Source organism: Chenopodium album, chromosome 2 (assembly GCF_948465745.1).
Source record: "Chenopodium album chromosome 2, dcCheAlbu1.1, whole genome shotgun sequence".
NCBI classification, from domain to species: Eukaryota; Viridiplantae; Streptophyta; class Magnoliopsida; order Caryophyllales; family Amaranthaceae; genus Chenopodium; species Chenopodium album.
In genome coordinates, this window is record NC_137835.1 from 33,483,739 (window position 1) to 33,497,218 (window position 13,480).

The following is a 13,480-nucleotide window of genomic DNA, read 5'->3' on the forward strand; positions in this document are numbered from 1 at the left end:
ACAAAACGGGTTAGAAAGAGGGGAAAGGATAGCAAAACTGGGTTAATATCACCACAATAAGTGGTCAAATAAACCACTTATCACCATGGAGAACCTCGGATATCACCTTTCTCCTGAAATCAAAGAAAAAGCAAACAAGAGACGAAATAAACCTAAGAATTGCAAGAAAACGGGAAAAATAACTAAAAAAGAACAAACTAGAGAAAAAAACATATAAAACTAAAGAAAAAGGGATAAAAGAGCTATAAAAGCGATTAAAAATTATCCTAAAAATGGATAAATGAGTGCCATAAATGACATACATCACATATTCCCTTTAAACATGCAATATATGGTGAGAAATACAATAATAAAATCATCATTAATGTTGGAAGCAACTTAACCATATAAAAGATTTTTATATATATATATATATATATATATATATATATATATATATATATATATATATATATATATATATATATATATTGAAATCATCATTAACATTGGAAGCAATTCATGTTCAACTGCTTGCACCACTTTGTGATCGAGGGAAAGTTGGTCGTCGGGTCTGCTATCCTAATCAAATTAAATATTTATAAACCTAAACTTGCACTAAAGTAGTATAGTTAGTAGAAATTAAAGGGTCGAACTCAAAAGTAAGCACACGAGTTAAACACCAAATTCACTAATGCAAGAGTAAATGAGAGTATATTGTTGTTGGGTTTCTTTGATTAAAAACACTAAAAAAATAAGAAAGAAAGATAAAGGACTAAACCAAAGGGAAACAACGCTAGGGGGTACGGGGGTGTTAAGAACAATTAACAAAGATAGACAATGATGATTATCACGAAGATCATTCCATAGAATACAAAATTCTACCTAAACAACTCACTCTCTTGAAATTGTCTAAGCAAATCAATGAATGAGGTCTTGGCCTAATCGAGATCACTTTAATGCATCCAAATAGACACTACTGAAATCAAGAGATTAAGAGTGCACAATACATAGAACTCTACTTAAACAATTCACCTTCATGCAATCATTAAAGTAAAGGTGATCTTATCCTAATTCAATCACTCTCGTGCATCTAAATTAGGGAACATCAAACAATATGCTTCAAATAATCTCAAACCATTAAGTATTATACATTCATCTTCATAAGCATGAATTCAATCAATCATCATCAAATATCAATGTTAATCCATGCCCTTCATCCCCTTCCCCTAGATAAAAACTTAACCTAGAGAAGTGAAGGAAACCATGAAAACTAAACAATGTAAGAAAACAAGATTAACAAGGTTGGACATGGAAATCAAACAAGAAAGAAAAAAATAAGAAAGTAATGAATCAACAAAACAATAAGTAAACAAAATGAAAGCAATACACTAAAGTAGTTAGGGAGGAAGAGATTACTAATGGAAGACTTGAATTAACAAAGAATGAAGAAGATGAAGGTGCAACAATGGAGAAAATCCTAATATAACCCTAGGAGAGAGAAAATTAAACAGACTAAAAAATAATCTAGGGTGAATTAAAGTTAAGAGAGTATTAACCCAAAAATGGGTATTTTTATACAAGCTAAATAAAATATAAAAAAAAAAAGAAAAAGAAAAGAAAGGAATAGAAAAAAAAAAAAAAAGAAATAAAAATGAAAAGGAAAATAAAAGAAAAAGGAAACAAAAACCCCACGAAAATTGAAATCCCAAAACCCATCAACTTCCTTCCTTCTTCGCGGTTGCTCTGAATCAATCAACAACCATCATTAGATTCATCACCACCATCGCAAGCAATCAAACGACTGGAAAGCTTATCCTTAAATCATTAAATCGTGGCCCTTGGATAAATGACACAAAATCTCAGCCTTTATAATTCATGATTCCGTACAAATAACCCCGTAAAATTGGATCGGTCGCGGCTAAGCATCTCTTAAAAGTTTGTCAAGGTTGGAAGGACCCAAGGCCATGCCCGCAGCAAAAGCAGCCGCGCCTGCAATGGTCAGCAGTGAGTTGCAAATTGTTGCGGTAATTGATCGTCGATGTTGTTATTGTTGTTGATGAATGTGTGATGTTATACTAATAAGCAATAAAACAGAATTAACTTATCTGTTGATGCGTGAACCAAAATGACAATAGCCGCGTCGTGGAGAACCACTGACCTAAAAGACGATTCCGCGCTACCTCCCGGTGCAGTAGACAGATGCGGTCGCCCTCCAGGATAAGCACGGCGCCGGAGTTTATGTGCACTCACAAACCCGACTGGAACTCAGAATACTTGCCCAGAAAACAGAACAGAAGAAACTCGTGTTTAGACTGAGAAGACTGATTGTGTTGTGTGTTTAGACTGAGAAAACCACCGAGTATTTATAGGTTGAAGAGGAAAAACGGGAAGCATAAGAGGTGGGAAGAATCTGGCCAAGAAAATGACCAGACTAATTTGGTCAGTCAACAACCGAGGCAAGAAACAAGGAATTAATCAGTCAGCTACAATCAAGGAATTAATGACTGAATTAATTCCGTAATCCCAACAGTCAAAAAAGAATAATCCCAACAGACAAAAAGGAATATTCTGTTTAACAAAGAAAGGGAAATAAAATTTCTCCAAAACAATAACAAGGACCCGCGCATCGCATTCCCCAAGTCCCGAGCCCGACCCGACCCGGCCCGGCTCGGCTACGCGCGCGCGCGCGTGTGTGTGGAGTAACACACACCTCCAACTCACTCAACTAAGTAGTGATAAAGCACTACAATATAAAAACAAGGAAACACCTCACTCCCCAATCAATGTGGGACTTTTTCTCCTCAATTGTTTTTCTCTCTCACTTTGTTTTTATATCAAGAACTTCCAACAATCCCCCACAGGTTCGAAGATATGAAAAAGAGAGAAAGGAAAAATGAATTCTGGGCAAAACAAAACAATGGCATAAGTGTCAATGTCTCGCGACTTGAATTAACACGTAGTGGACATCAAGCTATGATCCCTCACCTACCAAGTTACCTTCGTCTTGAACTCAATAGGGAGTTAGGGACCCATCACTTTAAGCCACACAATTGAACATGTATAATATTCTGAAATTCCGCGAATAAAGGTGACGCATTATACTGGCCATACGTCCAGCCTGGATGCTCATAGATGCTCTAGAGTATAAGCCCACGAAATACTCATAGGAAGCGGCCACACTTCCACACCTAAGTAGGTGAACTCCATCAAGTGTGAGCTACAACACACCTCCAAAAATATGGATATGGGTTCATTAAGAGCTGTATGCTCAACCTCCTTCTCATATGTAGCTAAGCACAAAACAAACATCTAGAGATGGATAAATAAAATAAAAATGTGCTTCCGAATTATTACATAATGTTCCCCTTTGAACTCATAGTGAGTAGGAGTTCATTATTTCACAATTCATACAACGGGCTTTAGCCCCATCTCTTCCGATGTTTCCAAAACTAGTTTTTTACATAGGCCTTTAGTTAACGGATTCACAATGTTCTTTTCGGACTTAACATAGTCCAGTGATATCACCCCTTCAGACAACAAATTTCTAACGGCTTTATGCCTCAGACGGATGTGTTTCTTCTTCCCATTATAGGCATGGTTGTGTGCAACAGCAATAGCAGCTTGCGAATCACAATGAAGTGCAACTGAAGGAGCTGGCTTTCCCCACAGTGGAATATCTGCAAGCATGTTCCTCAACCATTCTACCTCATGACCTGCCAATTCAAGAGCAATAAACTCAGATTCCATAGTAGAAATAGCAGTACAAGATTGCTTACAAGATTTCCAGGATACGACTCCACCCCCAAGGGTGAAGACATAGCCACTAGTGGAGTTAACTTCATCATTATCGGATACCCAGTTGGCATCACAAAAACCCTCCAAAACTCCATGAAATTTGGAGTAGTGCAAACCCCAATCCATAGTACCCTTAAGGTACCTAAGAAACCTCCTTAGAGCAATCCAATGATCACTGCTTGGATTATGAGTGTACCTGCTCAACCTACTAACAGAATAAGCAATGTCAGGTCTAGTGTAGTTCATAAGAAACATAACACTACCAATAATTCTAGCATATTCAGACTGATTAACTGGATTACCATTATTTTTCTTTAGGTGGAAACCTTGGTCATAGGGAGTCTTAACTGGATCGACATTAAATGAGTCAAACTTTTTAAGAAGTTTTTCAACATAGTGTGACTAATTAAGACAGATGCCATTTGGAGTCCTTTTGATTTTAACTCCCAAAATCACATCTGCCTCACCCATGTCTTTCATTTCAAAATTCGAACTCAAAAACTGTTTTGTCTCATTTACACGATCCAAGTTAGTCCCAAAAATCAACATATCATCCACATAAAGACAAATAATTACACAACCATGACTATCATGCTTAAAATAAACACAAGAGTCACCTTCATTAACATGAAAACCATTACCAGTCATAGTCTTATCGAATTTGTCATGCCATTGCTTTGGAGCTTGTTTAAGCCCATACAATGACTTGACTAACTTACAAACCTTTTCCTCTTGTCCTGGAACAACGAACCCTTTAGGTTGGACCATGTAAATCTCCTCATCCAAGTCACCATTCAAAAATGTAGTTTTGACATCCATTTGATGAACAACAAGATCAAAAATGCAAGCAAGAGCAATTAAAGTCCTAATGGTTGCAATTTTAGTAACAGGGGAGTAAGTATCAAAATAATCAATGCCAAACTTTTGAGTAAAACCCCTTACCACTATCCTTGCCTTATACTTGTCTATGGATCCATCGGCCTTTAACTTTTTCCGAAAGATCCATTTACAAGTAATGGGCTTACAACCTCTAGGAAGTTCAACCAATTCCCAAGTGTTATTATTGAGAATTGATTGTAACTCACTATCAATTGCTTCTTTCCAAAAAAACAGCATCAACTGACCTCATTGCCTCATCATAGGTTCTTGGATCATCTTCCAAAACAAAAATATGCACAAAATCATCATCAATTAAGGAAGATTCAGATAAATAGGAAATAATAAAATCAGGACCAACACTGTTTTCCTTTCTTGCCCTTTTGCTTCTCCTTGGCTCCAAAACAGAATCATCGTTAGTAATAGGAGCATTAGCAATAGGTAAACTAACAGAACTACTAGCATGCAATTCACTATCATTAGAAGGAGACATTTTAAAGGAAAAATGTTCTCAAAGAACTCAGCATCTCTTGCTTCAATGATATGACCACCTGCATAGGAGTTGTTAGCACCTTTAACAAAGAAACGATAAGCTGCACTTTGATAAGCATAGCCAATAAAAATAGCATCAACAGTTTTAGGACCAATTTTATCCCTCTTAAAACTAGGTATGCCTACTTTTTCTAGGCACCCCCACACTTTCAAGTATTTCAGGTTTGGCACTCGACCCTTCCATATTTCGTATGGAGTCTTGTCAAGCTTCTTGTGAGGAACCCTGTTCAAAACATGACAAGCAGAAAGAATAGCCTCCCCCCACATGTTATTAGGAAGCCCAGAACTAATAAGAATAGAATTCATCATATTCTTTAAAGTTCTATTTTTCCTTTCAGCTATACCGTTTTGTTCGGGTGAATAGGGAGCCGTCGTCTCATGAACAATGCCAAGTTGCTCACAAAATGCCTTAAGAGTGTCAGGGCTGTACTCACCACCCCTGTCACTCCTAACCCTCTTGATCTTTTTGTCCAACTGGTTTTCTACCTCAGCTTTATATTTGAGGAACATTTCTTCAGCTTCGTCCTTAGACTTGAGAAGATAAACCATGCAAAAACGTGAACAATCATCAACAAAAGTAATATAATACTTTTTACCCCCTCTACTTTCGTGATTATTAAAATCACCTAAGTCACTATGAACAAGTTCTATTACTTCAGTCTGTCTATATACTGATTTAAATGGCTTTTTAGTAAATTTGGCTTCAACACAAACTTGACATTTCGAAAAATCAGTGTTACAAAAACTTGGAATCAAATTTAAGTGTTTAAGCCTTTTAACAGAATCAATATTAACGTGACCTAATCTATCATGCCATAAATCAATAGACTCAGCAATATAAGCAGAAGAAGTACTAGCATTCTTATTCATAGTGTCAACTTTAACATCAAGAGTAAAAAGCCCCCCATTACAAAAGCCTTTCCCCACAAATTCCCCATTGCGAGTAAGAACTAATCTATCAGAATCAAAGGAGAGCTTCAGTCCCGCTTTCATGAGCAAACTGCCAGAAATTAAATTCCTGCGCATTTCTGGAACATGCAAAACATTAGTGAGAGTAAGCAATTTTCCAGAAGTGAAAGTGAGAACGATCTTCCCTTTGCCTTGGATAGAAGCAGAAGCTGAGTTGCCCATGAAGACATTTTCACCTTCAACCTTGTCATAGGTAGTGAACATGTCCTTGTTGGAGCAGATGTGCCTGGTAGCTCCAGTGTCAACAATCCACTCAGCAGCATTACCTGTAAAGTTAGCTTCTAAAACAACAGCAACAATAACGTCAGAATCCTCAATAAGATTTGCTTCACTTTGCCCATTCTTCTTCTTGGCCCTGCAATCTTTAGCCCTGTGACCAGTCAAACCACACTCATAACAGATTCCCTTAAACTTGTGCTTCTGAATTTTCCCATTAGGCTTAAGGTTACTGTTTTTGGCTTTGGACTAGTTGTTTGATTTGGGTTCAACAAGGTTGGCTTTGGCAGAAGAAGAGGTAGGAAAAACATAAGGGGTTTTGTTTTTGATACGGTTTTCCTCCTCGATTTTGAGGTGGGCAGCAAGTTCCTATAGGGTTAGGTCTTTCTTTTTGTGCATGAGTTGGTTACGAAAATCCTTCCAAGAGGGAGGGAGTTTCTCAATCAGAACAATAGCAAGGGTAGTATCACAAATAGACAGACCTTCAGCAGCCATATTAATACAAACACTCTCATAAGCATGAATCTGATCAATAATAGGCTTATCATCAACAACTTGAAAACTTAACCACTTACTAACACAATAACGTTTAGTACCAGCATCATCAGTTCCATATTTTTTCTCTAAAACATCCCAAATATCCTTAGCATGATAAAAACCCATATAAATATCCAACAGACTATTCGACATATAATACAACAACATGCCCTTACAGGTTCTATCATCCTTAGCAAACTTAACATCACTTTCAGACAAATTATCCTTATCCTCAGGTTCAACAATATCATCAAGAACATATGCAACATCAATTTGCTCCAAATAAAAACGCATCCTAACAGCCCAACGTTTATAATTCTTTCCATCAAGCGGTTCTAACTTAGACATATTAGGAATCAAAAACTTGGAAGCCATAATCGTCTTTTAGATTGTTATACTAATAAGAAATAAAACAGAATTAACTTATCTGTTGATGCGTGAACCAAAATGACAATAGCCGCGTCGTGGAGAACCACTGACCTAAAAGACGATTCTGCGCTACCTCCCGGTGCAGTAGACAGATGCGGTCGCCCTCCAGGATAAGCACGGCGCCGGAGTTTATGTGCACTCACAAACCCGACTGGAACTCAGAATACTTGCCCAGAAAACAGAACAGAAGAAACTCGTGTTTAGACTGAGAAGACTGATTGTGTTGTGTGTTTAGACTGAGAAAACCACCGAGTATTTATAGGCTGAAGAGGAAAAACGGGAAGCATAAAAGGTGGGAAGAATCTGGCCAAGAAAATGACCAAATTAATTTGGTCAGTCAACAACCGAGGCAAGAAACAAGGAATTAATCAATCAGCTACAATCAAGGAATTAATGACTGAATTAATTCCGTAATCCCAACAGTCAGAAAAGAATAATCCCAACAGACAAAAAGGAATATTCTGTTTAACAAAGAAAGGGAAATAAAATTTCTCCAAAAAAATAACAAGGACCCACGCCCGCGCATCGCAATACCCAAGACCCCAAGTCCCGAGGCCCGAGCCCGACCCGACCTGGCCCGAACCGGCCTGGCTCGCGCGCGTGTGTGTGTGGAGTAACACACACCTCCAACTCACTCAACTAAGTAGTGATAAAGCACTACAATATAAAAACAAGGAAACACCTCACTCCCCAATCAATGTGGGACTTTTTCTCCTCAATTGTTTTTCTCTCTCACTTTGTTTTTATATCAAGAACTTCCAACATGTGACGGTGGCTGGGAGCAACGTGGGAAAACAGTGGTGAGATAGGCTGGGATTTTGGGGCTGTTTGGAGATTGTTGCGGACTGTTGCTATGTGAGGTGGTGTATTGTTGTGATAGGTGCGAGGTGAAGCAGGGGAAGTAGGTTGTTTGTGTGTTTGTTGCGGTTGAGTTCGGTGGTGCAATGGATGTGAATGCAACTGGTGATTGTGGTGACTTTAGGTGTGGGAATACGTGGCTGGTGGTGGTTGAAATTGGAGAGATGGAGTTGTGGGCTATTTTAGGAGGCTGGTGTGAGGAGGCGCAGCAGGAAGCAGGGGAAATGGTGAGCAAAGGTGAGGTGTAGGTTTAGGTGATTGTGGGGTGTAGGATAATGTGGCAGCAACTTTGGGCTTGGAAGCTTGTTGGAGTGACACATTTGACTCTAACCCGGAACACCAAACACGACCTACAACAAAAACACGAGGGGATTATGAAGAGATAAAATAAAGATAAAATTAAAGTGAAATAAAATATAAAAACTACGAGAAATAATAAAATCAAATGAAATTAAATAAAATAAAGAAAAAAACTTGAAACTAAAAGAAAACAAACTTGAAACTATAAGAAAATAGAAGGAGTAAAACGAGAAGATTATTATTAATTAACTAGAACCATGAGTAGAAAAATTAGAGAATAAGAAACATAAATAAATTACGAAATTGAACTAAAAATCACTAAAAATTACAAAAAATACTCAATTAAAAAACAAAAGACGAGAATAAGAAAATAAGTGAAATAAAGACTAAAAAGAGAGCAATAATTTGGAAAATAACTAGAAAACAACACTAAAAGGACTCTTAAGAGTGACATAAAAATCACTTATCAAACTCTCCCAAGCTAAACTCTTGCTCGTCCTCAACCAAGACAAAGACAAAAGAGAAAGGGAGAAGAATTTATACAAGCAAGACTAATGTACTAAAGAGGATGAGAATATACATGAACTCACTTTTGTAGGAATCACGGTCAATTTTAGCAACAAAAGACAAGCCCTTTAAACCCTAAAGTTTCCTATGAGACGAGTGTGTTCTCGTGAGGGTTTCCTAAGAGCTTAACCCACAACTCTAGACAAAAACCAAGGCAAGGCAATAAACCAAAAAGAGATAGAGAAATAAAAAGAAAAATAAAAACACAAGTTCATAATTGGACAAGAGATAAGAACAAGCACCATTGAATGCAAGTCTTTCTAAATAGACAAATGTATGCACATTCCGAGATGTCAATGATTGATTGATACATAACATATGCTAAGCATAGAGAACTAATGAGGACACAATCCACCCTAGCCCTAACCAATCGGTTCGCGTTCTCTCCACTAGCTTCAAATCAACCCTTAAGCTAGCTTCTCATGATTCCTCAAAGGAACGGGAAAAAGATAAAGAATTGAAAATGATGAGAAGGTTATCCTAACGTCTTAGCCATGCACACTCTATCCATAGGCTTGAATACTATCTCCGTCCACTGATGTTGACTAAACCCCACTAAATTCTAAGGATCTTTTCATGGGTTGTAACGTAAGGATAAGGGTTGAGGCGGGGTAAAAATTTGAAAATTTTGGTGATATTTCCTAAGTGAAGCAAAAGAGGGGGCCTCTCTCAAAAACAAACTCAAGAAGTCACCAAACATCAAACAAAAATACCAAAAATGCCATCTCCCCCAAGCTTACTGAACACCAACACATAATATATACAATAATGAAGTAACGCCTCCCCAAGCTTGAACGAAGCATTGTCCTCAATGCTTAAACCAGGGAGAAACCAACTAAAATATTTTTGTGTTTTTTATGCTTTTCAAAATTTTTATGGATTTTCTTTTTTTCAATTTTCTTTTTTTTTATTTGATACCCTTGCCTTTTTTTAACTATGGACGACTTTTCCTTGAAACTTCATTTGATTTTCTTGAATTGCATCTTTCTTTTGAAACGTTTCTTGCATATTCATATCCAAGCTCAACTTTCAATACCTTACTTAAATTAATTCTCAAAATGTTTTGCTCATATACAACATGCTCAAAACTCAAACCTCACATGCCAAATGCTTCACTAACTAAAAAAAGTTGGTATACATAGGCCATTGGGTTTGTAATGTGGTTAAGACAAGAAAATGAAAATTAGGCAAAAATTAGTTAGCAAGTAGGTTGATGCAAAATAGAAAATCAAATTTGTAACTAAATAAAAGAAAATAAAGAAAAATGAGAAAAGGTTCCCTTTTCCTCCCCTAGAGTGGCTCGGTCACGATATCGGAAGCTATAGGTCAAAACAAGGATTAAGACATGCATAGCCAAGGATCCTAAATTGCCGCACAACAAGGTGATGAAGGCTAGAACAAATGAAGCTCACAATGGATATATAGCAAAGCAAATACCAACCAAGGGTTTCAAATCCACTATAGAGAGCAACTCCATCTTACCATATTCTTGTGAGCTAAGACTTCATGGACCCCTAAAAGTTCTTAAACAAGTTACCTTAGAATATAGTATCCTATAGTTAACCAATGACACTCTCAAATCGTGCACACATTTACCATTTAGGAAGAAAAACATCCAAGGATACAAGTCCGAAAATAAAAGCAAATTCCAAAACATATGCATATCAACTTGCCATGGTCATGTATGTCACACAGAAAAAAGGAAAACAAAGCTAAAGAAGGAAGAATAAATCAAAAGGTTCACAAATGAGGCATATAATCCAAATAAATCCCAATCGTCAAACAAATGATCATTCGATAACAACATCAATGATCCTAGGTTCCATAATAGAACCAATGCAAACAACCTCGAACCATTTAACTTCTTCCTAAACTAATCCTAAACTAAGCACTCAAACAAATAGTAAAAGAGTAAAAACATGAATGGTCTCACCGGGAGGTTGGCTTAAAAGAATAAAGGAGCATATAATAGAATTCACCAAAAGTCACTCCGCTCCAAGCTTTCAAAAAGCAACCTAAAAGGCGATACAAGACACAAAAGAAAACATTAAAAGAGAACAAAGAAAGAAAACAAAAATAAAAACAAAGGAGGGGAAGAAAAAGGGTTAGAAATCCTTCGGGTTGCCTCCCGGTAAGCACTTGTACGGTTTATGGTCTCTAGCTTAACCCTTCACCTCATTCAAGGTGGATTAAAGAACATCACCTTCATCAACTTGAGGATGGAATCATAGATTCCCCCAAGCTTAAGAACAAGCACTCCTTGAGGTCTCACATCACCAAAAGGGAAAGGAGGGGATGAATCAAGAGCCAATGGTGGCTCATCTTTTCTCTTTTTCTTCTTCTCGTTGTTTCTTCTTCTCTTTTCTCTTTTCTTCCTTTTCCTTATAAATGGGGGATCAAGCTTGGAATCCTCAATATTAGGAAGGGAAACCTCACCTTCCTCAATATAGCCTTCAAACCAAGCAGGAACTTCAAGGAAGTCATCATACATCATGGTCTCCTTATCCTTTTCTATAACTTCCTTGTCAACACCACATTTAACACTAACATCACATGCCACCTCAAATTGGTTTGAATTGCTTATATCACATGGAGGTAAGCTCTCATTGGCCATCACACTATCGACCACATCAACTCTATACGCTCACCAACATAAGGCTCTTCAAAACAACATTCTCAACTAGCCTACTAGGAAAGGGAACCAGGCCTTCAAACTCGTTTGGTTCACTAAAATCAAATGGCTCCTCATTTTGTTTTTGAACCTTCTTATTAACCATATCCTTTACAACCTTGTCCATCTTGCTCTCATCTTCCTTGAAATATTCGGGTTAGTAAGTGTGTGAAGTGTTAGTAGATGATTGTAAGGGGAGTTTTGTGGTTGAGTTAAGTGAAGAAATTTCAGCTAGTTAGGAATCAACAACTTCATTGTGAGATTTGATCTCTTAGATTTGTTGAGTGATAACTTGAGGTTGTTGAAGAATTCGGGTTTGTGTGTGGTCGGGTGGGGATTGTTCTTCATACGCTTGAGGATATATGTCATGATGTTGATATTAAGAGTTCCCTATTTGGTTGGAAGGATAGGAAAAAAATTTTGTTGGTGGATTGAAGAGAGGTCCATCTTGGGGGTAGGAGTTTTCTTGCCTTAGAGGTTGTTGAAGTTGTTGGGATTAAGCTTGGGTTACAAACTCTTCTTCCCTCAAAGTCAAAGCCTCATCATGCTTGGGATTGAACTCTCTACAATAGGATGCATCATGATCCGTCCCACCACAACGAGCACATGAGAAATCAATGATTTGTGAAGGTTTTGAACCCAAACCAACACTTGAGTTTAACCTAGAAAGACCCTCATTCAAGAGCTCAACTATGTGCTTAAGTTAGCTGAATTTCTCCAAATCATAAAGATCTCCTTGCTTTCCTTGGGACCTTCTTTGATCCCCCCAAGAATAGGTAGTGGCCACTTCTTCAATTGTAGCTTCAACTTGGCTTTAAGGGATCTTAATCAATTGGGCACCGGCACTTGCGTCTATATTGGTCCTTGACATTGGCTTCAAGCCATCATAAAAGAATCTCATGAGCAATTTATGATTGAATTCATAATGAGGACATGCTCTAATCAAATCCTTAAACCTTTCCCATGCTTCCCTAAGAGTTTCATCCGGATCTTGCTCAAAAGAAGCTATCTTCCTTCTCATTTTTGCGATTTCCTTATCGGAAATGAACCTCTTGAGAAAGGCCTTCGCAACTTCCTTCCATGTAGTGAGAGAGTTGGGCTTCAAAAGCTTGAGCCATTTCTTTTCTCTTCCGATGAGATATTGCCAAAAGAGATGCATACGAATGTAATCTTGGCTCACTTCATTGGTTTGCATCATTGCACACAACTCAAGGAATCAGTCCAAATGCTCAATGGGGTCTTCACTTGCACCTCCGGAAAATTGCTCATCAATTTGTACCATCCTAGCATATTGTGGATGGATTGTGAAATTACTCTCGGTGATTGGGAGAAGTATACCACTCGTGAACTCATAGACTTTCAGATTTCCAAACTCCTTAAATAGGTCTTCCTCTTGTCTTGACATATCTTTCTTTAAACACACCAAAAAGCTAAGCACGCGATTAGCAATGACAAGAAGGATTAAACAAGCAAAAAAAAAAGGGAAAGCAAATAAAATGACTCTAACAAGAACAAAAATAAATGCTAAACAAGCTGCTTCCCCAGCAACGACGCTAAAATTTGATTGAGGGAAAGTAGGTCGTTGGGTCTGTTTCGGGTGTTTTTTGGATTTCCTCGGATACTGGTCGCGCTCTTCAGGCAATGAGACTCGGACACCTACAAAATAAACGAATATTCCTTTACCGGAATATTCGCCTCCGACAATCGAGTTAGATATCTAAACGGAAA

At 37.6% G+C, this 13,480-nt stretch overlaps 1 non-coding gene across 1 annotated transcript; it reads left to right on the top strand.

Moving 5' to 3' along the window:
• The first annotated feature begins 12,669 nt into the window (after positions 1-12,669).
• Positions 12,670-12,776, top strand: LOC145608757 (small nucleolar RNA R71). The gene has a single exon (XR_014105883.1). It is a non-coding gene; the product is annotated as a small nucleolar RNA R71 (small nucleolar RNA).
• The last annotated feature ends 704 nt before the right edge of the window (positions 12,777-13,480 follow it).